We start from the raw sequence: 13,062 nt of genomic DNA on the forward strand, positions 1-13,062 counted from the left end.
TCTAAGAGACTTGGAACAATAGAAATACACAAGCTCCATTCGATTCCTCGAATGTCGCATGATTTCACGTGACGCAACATTGGTAAGAACGCTTCTACCTTTAGAGTCGCAGAGAAGATGAATCCCCCGATAGAAATACATAAAAGAAGCTCACTTTCAATGTGCCTAATTGCAGCGGACTCGGGTCTACTAGAATCCACGTGCCAGCGATAAGAAATCAAATCGCCTAACAAGAATTTCGATGAGGAAAAGTGACGAAGAGCGATGGTATTTTTCTGTCTGAATAGATGCAACAATTGCTGACAACCGTATGCAATTACGTGGCGAAAGAGCCGAAGGGTTCGGCGTTACGGAAGAATTCGAAGGAGACGTCGGAATTAGAAAAGGGGACAGCAAGCGTCGTACGCGGCCTGCTTTACTCTGTTTAAATCGTCGAGAGCGTGCGGTTCGTTAAACCGAGTTTCCAAGAAAGTGAAAAGCCTAATTCGCGAAAAGCAGCCGGCTTGCGAGAATCGATCGAACACCGATGATCTCACCTCGAGATATCGATACTAACGTCGAGGTCGTCGGGTCTCGTGTCATGGAAAGTTCCACTGGGCTCGAGAGAGGCAGGCAACCTGCGCAGACATAGTACGCGATTCCGTGCGTCTACGCGCAGATCGAAAACCGACCTTTCGTATCTCGGCTCCCGTACAAGATATCGGAATAATTCTTTTTGCGTTCGATTCCTTACAATTTCGCCGTACTAAGTTTCGAATTTGATCGCGATCGGACGAGCCGCGCCGGAGTTATAACGATTTTCTGGGAAGGGGGTCCGAGAGCCGCGGCCACGCGAAATATCGATTTATCCGCGTTACTATCGATACTTTTCCCTAAAATATTGTTCGCCGATGATCCACGATCGAGCAGGATACAGATTATCGAGAAAATTAGTTCGTAGGATGAAAAAATTGCTCGGGGTAAGAGATCGAGGATTAACAAGGCGTACAGATCGAGGCCCGATTCCCTGGGTCCCAAGGAGAGATCGGGTAGGCTTTAACGAGCGGTTGGATCGATTAATCGCGTTTAACCGAGGACCTGTTTGTGTTTAAGGAGGACGTAAATCAACGCGCGCCGCGGTTTCTGTCCGCGAACAAAAGGAGGGTGTGGCGGATTTACGCGGGTTTACGGCTCGAAATCGAAAATAGAACGGCCCGTAAAGACCGCCACGGCCACTGTACGCTAGGATACGTGAAATTTAAGACGTAGAAAGCCCGCGCGCGGTTTTATCAATCGCGAGCGGACGCAAGCGTGCGAGACCGCGCGCGTTTAGCGACTGGCCTTTCTGTAACTTCGTTCAAACGCTCGAGATTATTCTCGATCCATTATTTTACCGACATAACACTGTCCTTCTCCGCTAAGCACTTTCATGTAATTGTATTTATTGTAATATATTCTGCACTAACGCTTCGCACGGCTGTCACAAGTTCGCGATGTTAAGCCAACCAGCCGGTAAACGTAGAACATTTAGTATCTTTAGCAGTCATATCCTGTTTCGATAACGAGACCGAACGAAGAAATTTTTCCATCGATCTTATTTCGAATTCAGACATCGTACCAAGATTTCAAGTTGCTGCGAATCGTTCTCAATGCCGAATTGCGATACCTTTTGATGTATCGGCAATCTACGTGTGTTGTGTAACGCGGACTGCTTCCGTTTAATCTAGATATTATCAATCTCGGGCGGTTATCAATCCCGGTAGGCCCGTCGATATTACCTTGTGGCCAATCTAATGCTTATAAAACAATCGCGCGGTTGCGTGGTCGATAAGAAGGTCATTTACCTTATGCAGATTGAATTAGAATACCAAAAGTGGCTACTCGGAGCCACCAATTCTCTATAAATAAGGGTTTCAAGAATAGAAAACTCGATTCGGCCAACCGCATGGTATACTTGCTCGGGCATTTTTTAACGAGCGAATTAGTTTAACGCAGCGACGGAATGAAGAAGCGACCGCGTTTCCATAACTGATCCAGTTGTGGTAAGCGAAATTCTCGTACTTCTTCGGTGTTTCGATGCGTAAATGAAACCAGTGAGTTCTGGACGATGGAAAAACGAAGAGTTCGACGTAATCGTAGCACGATTTGCAAGCTGTCTGCAAATCTGGATACTAGAACGTGAGGAGATCTTGCAGACGTAAGACCTAGGAATATTTAACCTTAGATGAATGATGCTCTGCTCTAAAAATTGAAGATTTCCTGATGAAAGATCTGCGTAACTAAAGCTGGAAAATCGGTGAAGGTTTTTTTACAGAGCGTACAAAGAGAGAGTGATTAAATTCGTATCGAATCTGCGTCCTGGCGACCAGCTGTCCAAGAAATCCGAAGGATACAGTGAAATTCGTTCTCTTTCCGCAGTTTCTATCGGTTTCTAAGCGTGGACCGTCGTGCTGATTGGTCGATACAGTGAATTTCGATGCACGTAGTCAGAGGAGGGATTGTGAATAGCGTAGAAAATGGGGGTGGAGAGTAGACCGAGCCGAAACGACAGGAAATATAGGTGCAGCGTGAAGCCGGTCTGCCGTATTCGTGCTGGGACGTGTTCCGAGGGAAGGCCCCGATACCTGCCAGCTAACAAAATGGTAGGACCCACCCGGCCAGGCTGAAAATCGAGCAACAAGTCGCAGGCCGCCTCTGGCTTCTCCAGAACGTACCTGAGACGAACCGAGCGGACCTCGCTTCCAAGAAGGGAGCAAGAAAACCTCGTGGCCACGGCACGGGCACGTATAATTTGCGACCGTTTCACTCGTCTAATTGACACTTCATCTAATCATCGACGATAATTCATTGGCCGGATCGATCGAAATTACTCCTAGCCAATAAACAAGCTCTACGCGTAACGAATAAGATAGGGAACTAGCGAACGACTGCGTCAAGTTGAATTAGCATGAATTTTGACGACAGATCGCTTGCTTTAGAAAGCGGGGCAATTTTATTCGGCTGCTCCTCGGACTAGCGAAACGGGTTATAGATTTCAGTTATTACGCAAATTCCAAATGGTTTGGCCATCTAATTACTGGCTGCCATCATGAATCTGCTGTACGTGGATGGAATTAATCAGCGACTCGATGGAAACGCATGGATCGGATCAGAAACGGCGGCCTGCATCAATTGGCGCTCGCCAATCCGAGAATTACACGAATATCTATCTATTCGGCAATGGAATAACGATCGTGGTAATTAGGCGAATGTCGAATGTATACATAGGTAGATCGGCTATGGCCGATATTATTTTTATTACGGGTGCTTGTACAAATTCGATGCGTTAGATTATCTTTTACAACGGCAATGAGAGTCTGCCGATTGTGAACCGAATCCTCTTTTGGTCAAGACAAAACATGAAACATTCGATGCACTTCCAAACATCGGTACAACACGAAATGTGGTTACATTTTCGGCTTAAATGCGAAACGAAACAAATAAAGACGAGGTTGAACGTACGAGAGACCGGCAAGTGAATTTTCTCTGCAAAAATAACTTATTCAGTGGAATTATTAATGGGACAATCGTTATCGGAGGAACGGGTAGACTTGGGAAAATGGGAACGCAGACGACTCCAAAATAACCCGGTGGAGCAAAATCCGAAGGAACTTGCCGAGAATTGATGAATCAATTTAATCTATAGATATGAAATTGGCATATTCTAAAGTAGATACAACAAAGCTCTAATGGCGCGAAGATCGTCGAGGTGGTGCACAAGGATTGACAAAATGGAAACACTGCGGACTTGGAAATGGCACCGAAGAGGGAACTTCGGATGGAAACTCATGAGTGTACTAAAGTGTAAACGACATTTCCTGTTACATGCAACATCCAACTAGCCCGAGTAAAGGCTATCATACGATAATATCCGCGAATGCGAAAAAGCTTCTGGCGGATCGTGTACCTACTTCAAAATCGAGCAAGTGCGCCGTCACTTCGACGCTGATACGACCGAACGGTATTTATCGCGCGTCGCCGCACATTTTCTCTATTTATCGTGCACACAGTCGCGCGCGCCAGCACCATCACAAACGGAACACGCGTGTGTGCGCTCACGCGACATTCTTCGTACAACAAAAAGGAACGTCCTCGGGCTTCCTCCCACGCGTCACCGCCGCGCGGCTAACTGCCAGCCAGCAGCCGTTTTCGACATTCGTAAATTTCAGGTGCCACCCGAAAGCCGTCTTGGACCTCTAACCGATTACGCGAAGATTTTTATGCGGCGCGAAGACGCGAACTCGAACGAATTTGAAATATATTTGCTTCCGATCCGGCCGTAGTTAACTGCCTTTCCTCGACTAGTTATCATTTAATTGTGGTATAGCCACTATCTGCTAACGTTGCCGAAGCAATGGAAGCTTGAGAGCCACCTCCTCAAGTTATAATGATATTATAAACTTCGCTGTGCGCGTAATTGATGAAACGCGATATCTGAGTTGTTAACGAAGCGATGGAAACGCCTTTCCATTAAATGTCGTTTGCATAGAAATGGGGATAATCAATGAGCCTAATTCGCATTCTGCAACACTTATTACAGATATCTCTAACGATGTATGGAAACGTTTACGATTACGGGATTGCGGCTGAGAAATCACGTTTACATTTGCATAGCCCGATTTGGGGAGTCTGAACGAGTGGAATCTTGTTTCTTCTTTTGCTGAATTTATTAAGTAATTAAGCATACGTGTATCTAACGTAAATGCATAAAAACGATACTTCGACTAGTGAAATAAACGCGTTAAGAAAATGGTAGATACCGTTGGTTTTTGAGCAACGGAAGAACGGCGAAATATTCAAATGGTTAGTTAATCGGCATCTCATTATAATTTCTGCCTGTCTTTCACCTACTTCTGTAATCAACGTTCGACTCATTTAAAACGCTTGTTGTCCGAGTAGATATGCTAATGCTCAATTAGAGAGAGGAAATTTATTGTGATAAAAACCTAACTACGGTACTAACGACCACCCATTATTATTCCCCGAGTTTTTAATGATTCTCCGAATCGATCAGGAACGCAACATCTATCATCCTGAATCGTGAGCGGTTTGCGCGAACTTCGGAATCATTACTGGCGATAACTGAAGCTGTCCTTCAACAAATTTCAGAGACCTCGATTAGTATAATCTTCCCTTCTTCCTTTCGCGACAAGTGCCGTAAATATGGTGCCCGAGCTCTCAGATTTTCCCGAAGTTCGCAGAGATCTCGGTAGTGTCTTCTTCAAAATCGAGCAAGATAATGTGGTGTATTACTATCGTAAGTCTGTTCTTACGGTAATGTGAACGATTACGTTCAACGGTTAATACATCAACAGCAATGTTAATTTTTCCAAACAACGTATACCACCGATGATCCACGGCTCTGTAGTAACTTACCACATTCGCATTACTACAACAATAATTATCATCAAATCAAAGACTTCTGCTTAAGCACTATACTGCGTTTCGTCCTATAGTACCGTACCAAAGTAACCTGGACGGAAAATCATTGGATCCATTCAATACAAATTACATAATTGAAATTTTGCCTGCAAAACGCGACGGTCAACGAAGCACGCGTGGACGTATCCATGTTATAACGAGATTGCGCAATTAGTCAACATCTCCACCTTCAATGCCAAAACCAATCTAGATACCACTACACGTCTATTCCTTCGTTGAACTTCTTTCAGTTGAGACTTCATGACTACAACGGATCTTTAGGCGAATTCAGCCTTTCGGACATTATTTTACAGAACAATAAACTAAAAGAAAATGATAATCATGTGGTGGAAAATGGGGCAGAAATCATTTTTACAAAGTTGCTTCCTGTCTAAAGCCGAGGTAGGAAAGGATCGAACATTCCAAGCAACTGAGACTCCGTGTCTGAAGTTCAGGCCAGCAGAGGGACAAATGAAACGGACGAAGACGATTCTTGTCGGCTAATCAGCAGAGGCTGCTTAGAGGATTTTCAGCGTACGTGGGAGAGCAAGGCAAAGCAAAGCAAACCAAAGGAAGCAAAGCAAAGCGAAGCGGCGCGGCGCGGCGCGGAGCGGATCCGCGCGAGGCAGCAAGGCTCGTTTAAGCGCCGTGAGAGGAGTTTGCGCGATAACACGGGCCCGATAACGCGGCGACGTACACTCGGTCGTTCGGTTGTAACATCGCGGCGAGTCGCCGTCGCCGCGCGTGCACACGCCTCGCACACATCGGCTCTCGTCTCTCTCGCTTGTGCACAGACGGTGCACGGGCACTCTCGCACGAAGAGCGGCTCGCCGCTCCGTATAAAGAGCTCGGTGCATTGCGCCAAGCCTCTGCGCCGCGCCGCTGAATTAATAATCGAACTTACGTGGGTAGGTGCTCGTCTACCGGGTGTCTGCGCGCGTACTTGACGAATCGCTGCCAAACCGGCGCCACTCGATCACACGGCGAACCCTGACCGCCTATCGCGATCCAGATACCACCTGAAATGAAACGGGGGGGTCGCGTTATGTTCACGGCGAAATGGCTCGTTACCGAGGCGCGACCCTTCGCTAACAAGTCCCGAGACGTTTTTATGTTATATTATTAGCAGTTTATGCACCTACGATGCACGCGACCGCGGCGAGCGAGAAGGGAGCTCCGCGTTACCATCGGCCCCCGGTGTGCCCTTATCGGTGGTTTTAATCGTAAGGAGTTCGGGTCCGCTCGCTCGAGGTGGGACATCTTAATTAGGAGGTACAAAATGGCACCATTCGGTGGCAAGCAGAATTTTTCACGGTGTCCTCGTAACGCGGCGCTCGAACAGGCCCTGCAAGGTTTTCGAGAAACATTAGTGGAATTTTATGCAGCTCAAGCGAGATTAGAATATGAGAAGGAAAGGGAAAGCGCCTTACCTGAAATTAGGGGTTCTGCGTCCGTTTTCTTAAGGTGCAATTATAGGATTTACACTTTTGTCAGGTTCGCCCTAACGGGATTCCCAAAGTACCTGAAATGCAACACAGTTTACGAAGGTTTCTACTTTACTCATACAATCGTGTTATTCGCGGTAGCTGTTAAGCGCGGCTGCATTCCCGAACAGAAATGCAATTTCAATTTTTCAAAGATTAAAAGACTTTTCAGGCTTCGGAATAGAGCAGAGCACACACTGCTATCCGTAATCAAGTTATATTCTAATGGAATTGTATTATTAACGTTGAAAATGGAAGATCACTTTCCATGTCACCTTTGACTTTATACAATTTTAATGATTTCCGTTCGTCCACCTTTATTTTAAATTATCCATTTTGTAAAGCCGAAGCTTTCCATCGGCGTGAAAGCAAAGCATACATTGTTCGGTCGCGCTAATTAAAAAATTTCAATGGGTTAATCCTCGCGCGGCAGCCTAACGGGAACATCTTCATTTGCGCGTTTGCCATTACGATTCCATCCGAAATTATTGCACGAGTCCCCGGCCGTTGCACTTCCACCAGATGGTATTGAAACGTTTTAATACGCCGCGCCGCGGAGAGGGACAAAAAAAAAACTTTCAGTACGCTTTGTACGCCCCGGCAGGAAGAGATTTAATGAGGTTCCCTTTGACTGCAAAATGCGCGCGCGTGTGTATTGTTTCGATGGAAGTGCGCCGGGAGAGCCCGATTAAACGACTTAATCGGGGCCGAGGCGGTCCGGTTAAATCGGGATTCGTTGGATAATCGAGGCCCGGCAACGAATTGGTACTAAATCCTTCTTATGTACAGCGTACGGCTGCGATTCTTGCTTTGAGAAGCTGTTTCCAAGCTTTCACAATTTTGCTCGGCGGATTTTACCGTTCGGACCGATGATCGATCTTTCCGCGAACGAGATCCTAAAACTACAGAAATATATAGGAAATTAGAGAAAGGTCTACGATTTTGTATAAAACTTTATCCGAATTTGTTGATTTAACGCTTGCGAGTGCCGCGTTGACGGTCGCGATTGTTCTCGAACGAAGAAAGAAACTCGTCCCCCTCGGTTCGTTAGGATTAATAAAAGGTACGCCTTAAACGTAAGAACTTCGAAAACCTCGTAAATCAATGATATGTCCTCGCAATCTGTAACTGATCGCCGCTCACGTAACGTTACATCGTTCTGAAAATAACGTGAAAATCGATGGACGCGATGCGGCAAATCGAAGTTCGAAAATTTCCTTTTCTGACGAACGAACGTGCGATGCAAGCTTAAAATTTCATGGCTCCCGAACAGATAGCCGTTGGATACTTTTTCGAAAATTAATCGGACCGATGCACCGGCACATCGAAATGGGGAACATGAATAATTGCTTTATATCGTAAGACACATCTGGGTCATCGTGGATCCGCCAAGTATATTTAAACATATCAGTATCAAGCTGCATCCTGCGAAGAATCGTTTGCGTTTTAATGAACGCGATCAAAAATCGAGGTGAAATAAGAAAAAATAGCAGAAGCACTGGAGAAGCTTCTGCATGTTTCAGAGATCCTAGAAACAGGTCACACGGATTATCATTTCTCCGCGTAAGTACGTAGAGTATCGCAGTTATAAATGGTCGGCGAGTAATTAATATTTTACCGTTATCGTTCGTAACGTTTCACACAAATATAGATCTTTTCTATATAAGAAGAACAATAACTCGATATAACCTTTTGTTCCATTAGATTCAGTTCCCGGCGTCAGCGTGCACGCGGCAATAATGCATCCGCGATGTAATTACAAATTACGGAATACACACATGGACATGGAAAAAGTCGATAACTCGCGTGCCGCGCTAAACGAAACGATCGATCGGAGCGCTTAATGAAAACTTTCGAAATCGCCTGCAATATGAATTAAGTTTCCTGTAATTGTTCAAAATTAAAAATACGGATCTATGAAACGTCGACTTTGTTTTTAATACGTTGAACGATGCAACTGTATCGAAGCGATAAAATCGCGGAATATACATCGTTATGTAAATCCGAGTGTTACACGTTTGCAGATTTGGGTCGGTTTCCTGTAATTGTTCAAAATGGCGTCCCGGAATCGAAGTAACCGAGAAAAATGGCGGATAAGGGGAAAAGAAGTTCTTGATATATTAATAAAATAATTTCCAAGGTAAATTTTGCCGTTTCTCGGGAGAAACGGTAAAAACCGTTCGTTTGCAACATATTAACCTGCATTGTGTCGAGATATGTGCCGCGTATAGCTCGCAAACACGATCGGTGATGTCTCCACCGTTCTGACCGAAAATTTCAATTATCTCGAAAAGCGCTCGCCGTTTCGGGACCAGACTTGCATAAATAAGCATGAAACGTGACAAGGAACAATACGTGGAAAGTTTCACGTCGATATCGCAATTAATTCCGGAGATATTAAATGGTCACTTTTTCCAACCTGGAAGCTGCACGAACCCGACTGGCTGGTCTCTCCCGAGGCTCCGCCGTGCTACGACCAAACCACGGCTCTCGAACCGTTCCCCGCTTGCCGTACCACTCTTTTACGCGATCGAACGCGTACGCTTGCCGCCAAGTTCTTCATTACACGCGAGTCCATCATAAACAAATTGTTCACCGTAACATTTACACCGGTATCGCTGCACGCAGCCGCACCAACTACGGGCAGTAATGACCGTTGGAACGACCATTGCAATTCGATACACGCATTTCGATTCTCGCTTATTGTTAGACGGAGATCTAGGAGCGATATATTCGATACATGTTGCGCGCACCGCTGCGCGCTCCTATCGATTGTTCCGTTGTTGTAACACTGAACAATTTGAAACGGACCATACGATTATCGTCTTGTCAAACGGTATTATGACCCTTCGTTAAGAAACAAAAAAAAAAAAGAAAAATTGGTTTACAGGCTTGGTCCGTGTACGCTCGTTTATTATATTACGAAACGATTTATCGCGTACGGATAAACACCGAGACTGGAAATATTAGAAATATGTGACGCACGCTGACGTTATCGAGGCTATGCAGCGTTCCTGATCGATAGATTTCGATACATTTGGATACAATATTCCCGGCGCTGTACTTAACCTACTAACGGCGAAGACGTATTCCCCGTGCTTTCTAACTGTCTTGTTCTCGCGATTTCCAGGAATCTCATTTCACTTTGACCGGAGATATCTGTGCAATTTAAATGCGATGCCCGCAATAACCCAAATTGCTTCATTATCATGTTCGTTATATCGCGGAAGGCCCATAATGCGGAATTGATGCTCTACATACCTAAAACGTCGGTACCAGGTTTGCATCCAAAGGCTACGCATTCTTCGCTAATACTGATCACGGATCTGCACGACGGTCTTTAACCTGTGAACCGTCTTTTTAACCCCAAACACGAGAAATGGGTTCGAGGAATCGGATAGCTCGCGGAGCTGGCACGGTACAGATGCACGGCATTCTAGGGATCCACGAGAGAATGCCATGCGCTGCAGGAGCGGTTCCGATTCTCGATAGCGAAGTTTCGGAGGATAAACGACGTAGCATTCAATTTGGGTCCACGTTGAAGGCGCCACGCCCTGCTTCCCGATGCGACCATGTCCACGATGGACTGCCCGCATAATTAGAAACACGAATCATCAGTGGCCTCATCGTTCCCCGCGGTATCTTTCGGTCTCTTGCGCTACCGTTTCATGCATGCTCGCCCTTGCTTATCGTACTCTTGCACAGTTAATTAGCTCGCCGCCATCTCTTGGCTTGCTGCATTGCAACCGTTCTACCGCTCGACGCTGCGTATGCAAAAGATGCACTAAACAATAAGAGCCGGCCAATGTAAAACAGCCGCCATTTTTCTGGCTATAGGTTTCGTGAAGTGACGTCCGCGTCACGTGCGCAGTTTGTGTTATGAGGGTAGCGAATTAACTGTAGCTGCTGAAAGAGAATTGCGTGATGTTGCATAAATTGCGCGCGACGAGCACAGGCGTGCATTCAGGAGATGAAAGACAACAATTATCGCAGAAATAGAGCCACGATTATGCCAGGAGGCAATGGAAATCTTTGTCAAAAAGGTGCCAGCAAAACCGAGACGCGCGTTTAACTTGGTAGACAGTGTCCGTATAACTAAAGGTAAACTATCTATTTCTCAGGTTATTCCAAAACCGACCGACTGCCTTTTGTTGGTAGCCACTTTATTTGTTTTAATAGAATCGTATCTACTTGCTTAGGCTATAGGAACGGTCCCGAACGGTCCCATTCGCCCGCTGCGCTTCGAATGTACTACCGAATTCGTGCAACGTTCGCGAGCCACAGAACGTTGTTCTTTTAAGATGAGCGCGCACCCAATTGATCTACGATATCGATACACCGTACTCAACATGTCCGAAGAGTGGTAACTCGGCTGATTTCGCGGAACTTCCGCTGTTAGCGTGATTAAAGTTTTAATCACGGTAACGAAAGATAATACGAATGCAGCTAATATTTGCATTGCGCAACAGATATCGTATTCTAAACCTGAAACAGTCTTACTACAGTATCTATCCGCGATTACCGTGTACGCATCGTGTTTCCCGATGGACAGATCTGTGAAACGTCGGCTTTGCTTTTAATACGTTGAACGATGCAACTGTATCGGAGCGATGAAATCGCGGGATATACATCGTTATGTAAATCCGAGTGTTACTACGTTTGCAAATTTGGGTCGGCGTTGTAAAACGTTCGGTTATGCGTCGGCCGAGGACCAACGAGCCCTAGAGGCACGCATAGAAAAGAGATCAAGGAGGTTGCTTTGGAGGCGCGAAATGCAGCAGCAACGATGACGACGAAGAACAAAGGAGGGCATTACTTATGCGGGGAAAAGAAGGAAAAGGAGGGGACCTGCCATAAGCTGCGTACCCGTGGCACGCCATCTACGTTGGCTTTGTATATTCCATGGTTGCGCAATGTCGCGCGCGGACCGAGAAACCGAACGGCGCGCTACGCACGCTCGCATTTTTGCTTTTGTGCGGCGGCCGTAGGGTTGCGCAGCGTTTCGAACGACAACTGATCGCGCTTTAAAGGGAGGCGAGAGACTCTCCCCGGTCGGATGAAAAAGAGAGAGGACGAGGAATAGAAACTCTCTCGGAAGAGGGTACGCGACTCCTATTCCATACCGAACCGTCCGAGCAAGGGCACATCGGGAAAGAGAGACGGATCGCGAAGCGTTGCGAGTAAGGGGTAAAGGAAGAAGGGAGAAGAAGGGGAGGGAGAAGGGCGGAAAACGTAGACAAAGAAACGGTGAAAGGGGGGAAGGGTGCATGCAACGAGAAAGGGTGGGGAAAAGCAAAGGGAGAGGAAGATCGGTCTCGGTGCAAAGCGTAGTGGTTATAAAGAGAAGCGGCATCGCCGCACGACTTGGCTCTCCAGGGCCAGGATATTTCAATACCGACGGTGGTCGGCCACCGCCGACGCGGGTACGGAGAGGGGAAATGGCTGTGACGATGTGCGCTCCTATGTATAAAATACATATATACGCTCGCCGCTCGTTCCCCTCACCCATGTGCCCGCCCTACGCTCGCATACACAGTGTATATGACTTCACACACCCGTGGGCGTTCAGGAGAAAGAGAGAGAAGGAGACGCGACGGAGAGACCAGTGCCACGGTAGCGCTCCGCTATTCGGGTTCGCTACACGAGGGGAAGAGCGATGGTAAAGGGGGAGAGAGTGAGTCTGTCTCTGTTTTAACACACAGAGGGGGAAAGTTGCGGCAAAACGGAAAGGCTCGCGTCGAGGGGAATGCAGGGACGCGCGCGGCACGGCGCTGGGGACCTCGAACCGAACCGTCGACCGACGACTGTGTCCGTAATCCCGCCTTCTCGACGAGTCGAGGGGAACCGACGTGGGCCGTGCCACTCGCCGATTGGTCGACTCGGTGAGCGTGGTTCGGAGCGTTGGTAGCGCCTCGGGAATCCCACCAATCGGGCGCCACCGTCGTGGCTTTTTTATCCTGCTATTTACGCCGAAGGACGGAGAAGAGCAAGCTTCCCATCTGGCTCTCTCACTCCTTTTCTATCCCTCTCCTTTTCCATTGCCCGACCGCTCTCCCTGTGTGTTCGTCAGCACGGGAGAGGACACTCTCGTTTCGGGATCCGTTGAGGTTGCACACGTTTTCACGAGACGAGCACCGCC

General features: G+C 46.9%; 1 long non-coding RNA gene across 12 annotated transcripts in view; it reads right to left on the reverse strand.

The window, feature by feature from the left end:
* The window catches only part of LOC117222309 (uncharacterized), a 128,290-nt gene that overhangs the window by 114,624 nt on the left and 604 nt on the right, over positions 1-13,062 (reverse strand). For 6 of the 12 annotated variants that reach the window (XR_013034310.1, XR_013034311.1, XR_013034313.1 and 3 more), the window contains exons 2-4: positions 6,870-6,961; positions 6,578-6,784; positions 6,344-6,458 (exon numbers count right to left, since the gene is read on the reverse strand). The exons of 2 other annotated variants lie outside the window; for them this stretch is intronic. This is a non-coding gene — a long non-coding RNA (uncharacterized LOC117222309). Of the gene's footprint in view, positions 1-6,343; positions 6,459-6,577; positions 6,785-6,869; positions 6,962-9,342; positions 10,150-10,184; positions 12,843-13,062 lie in introns of those variants that run through there. 4 more of the 12 variants (XR_004490662.2, XR_013034303.1, XR_013034312.1 and 1 more) reach the window with 3 other exon arrangements.

The sequence above is a fragment of the Megalopta genalis genome, chromosome 1, assembly GCF_051020955.1.
Source record: "Megalopta genalis isolate 19385.01 chromosome 1, iyMegGena1_principal, whole genome shotgun sequence".
In the NCBI taxonomy this organism is placed as follows: domain Eukaryota; kingdom Metazoa; phylum Arthropoda; class Insecta; order Hymenoptera; family Halictidae; genus Megalopta; species Megalopta genalis.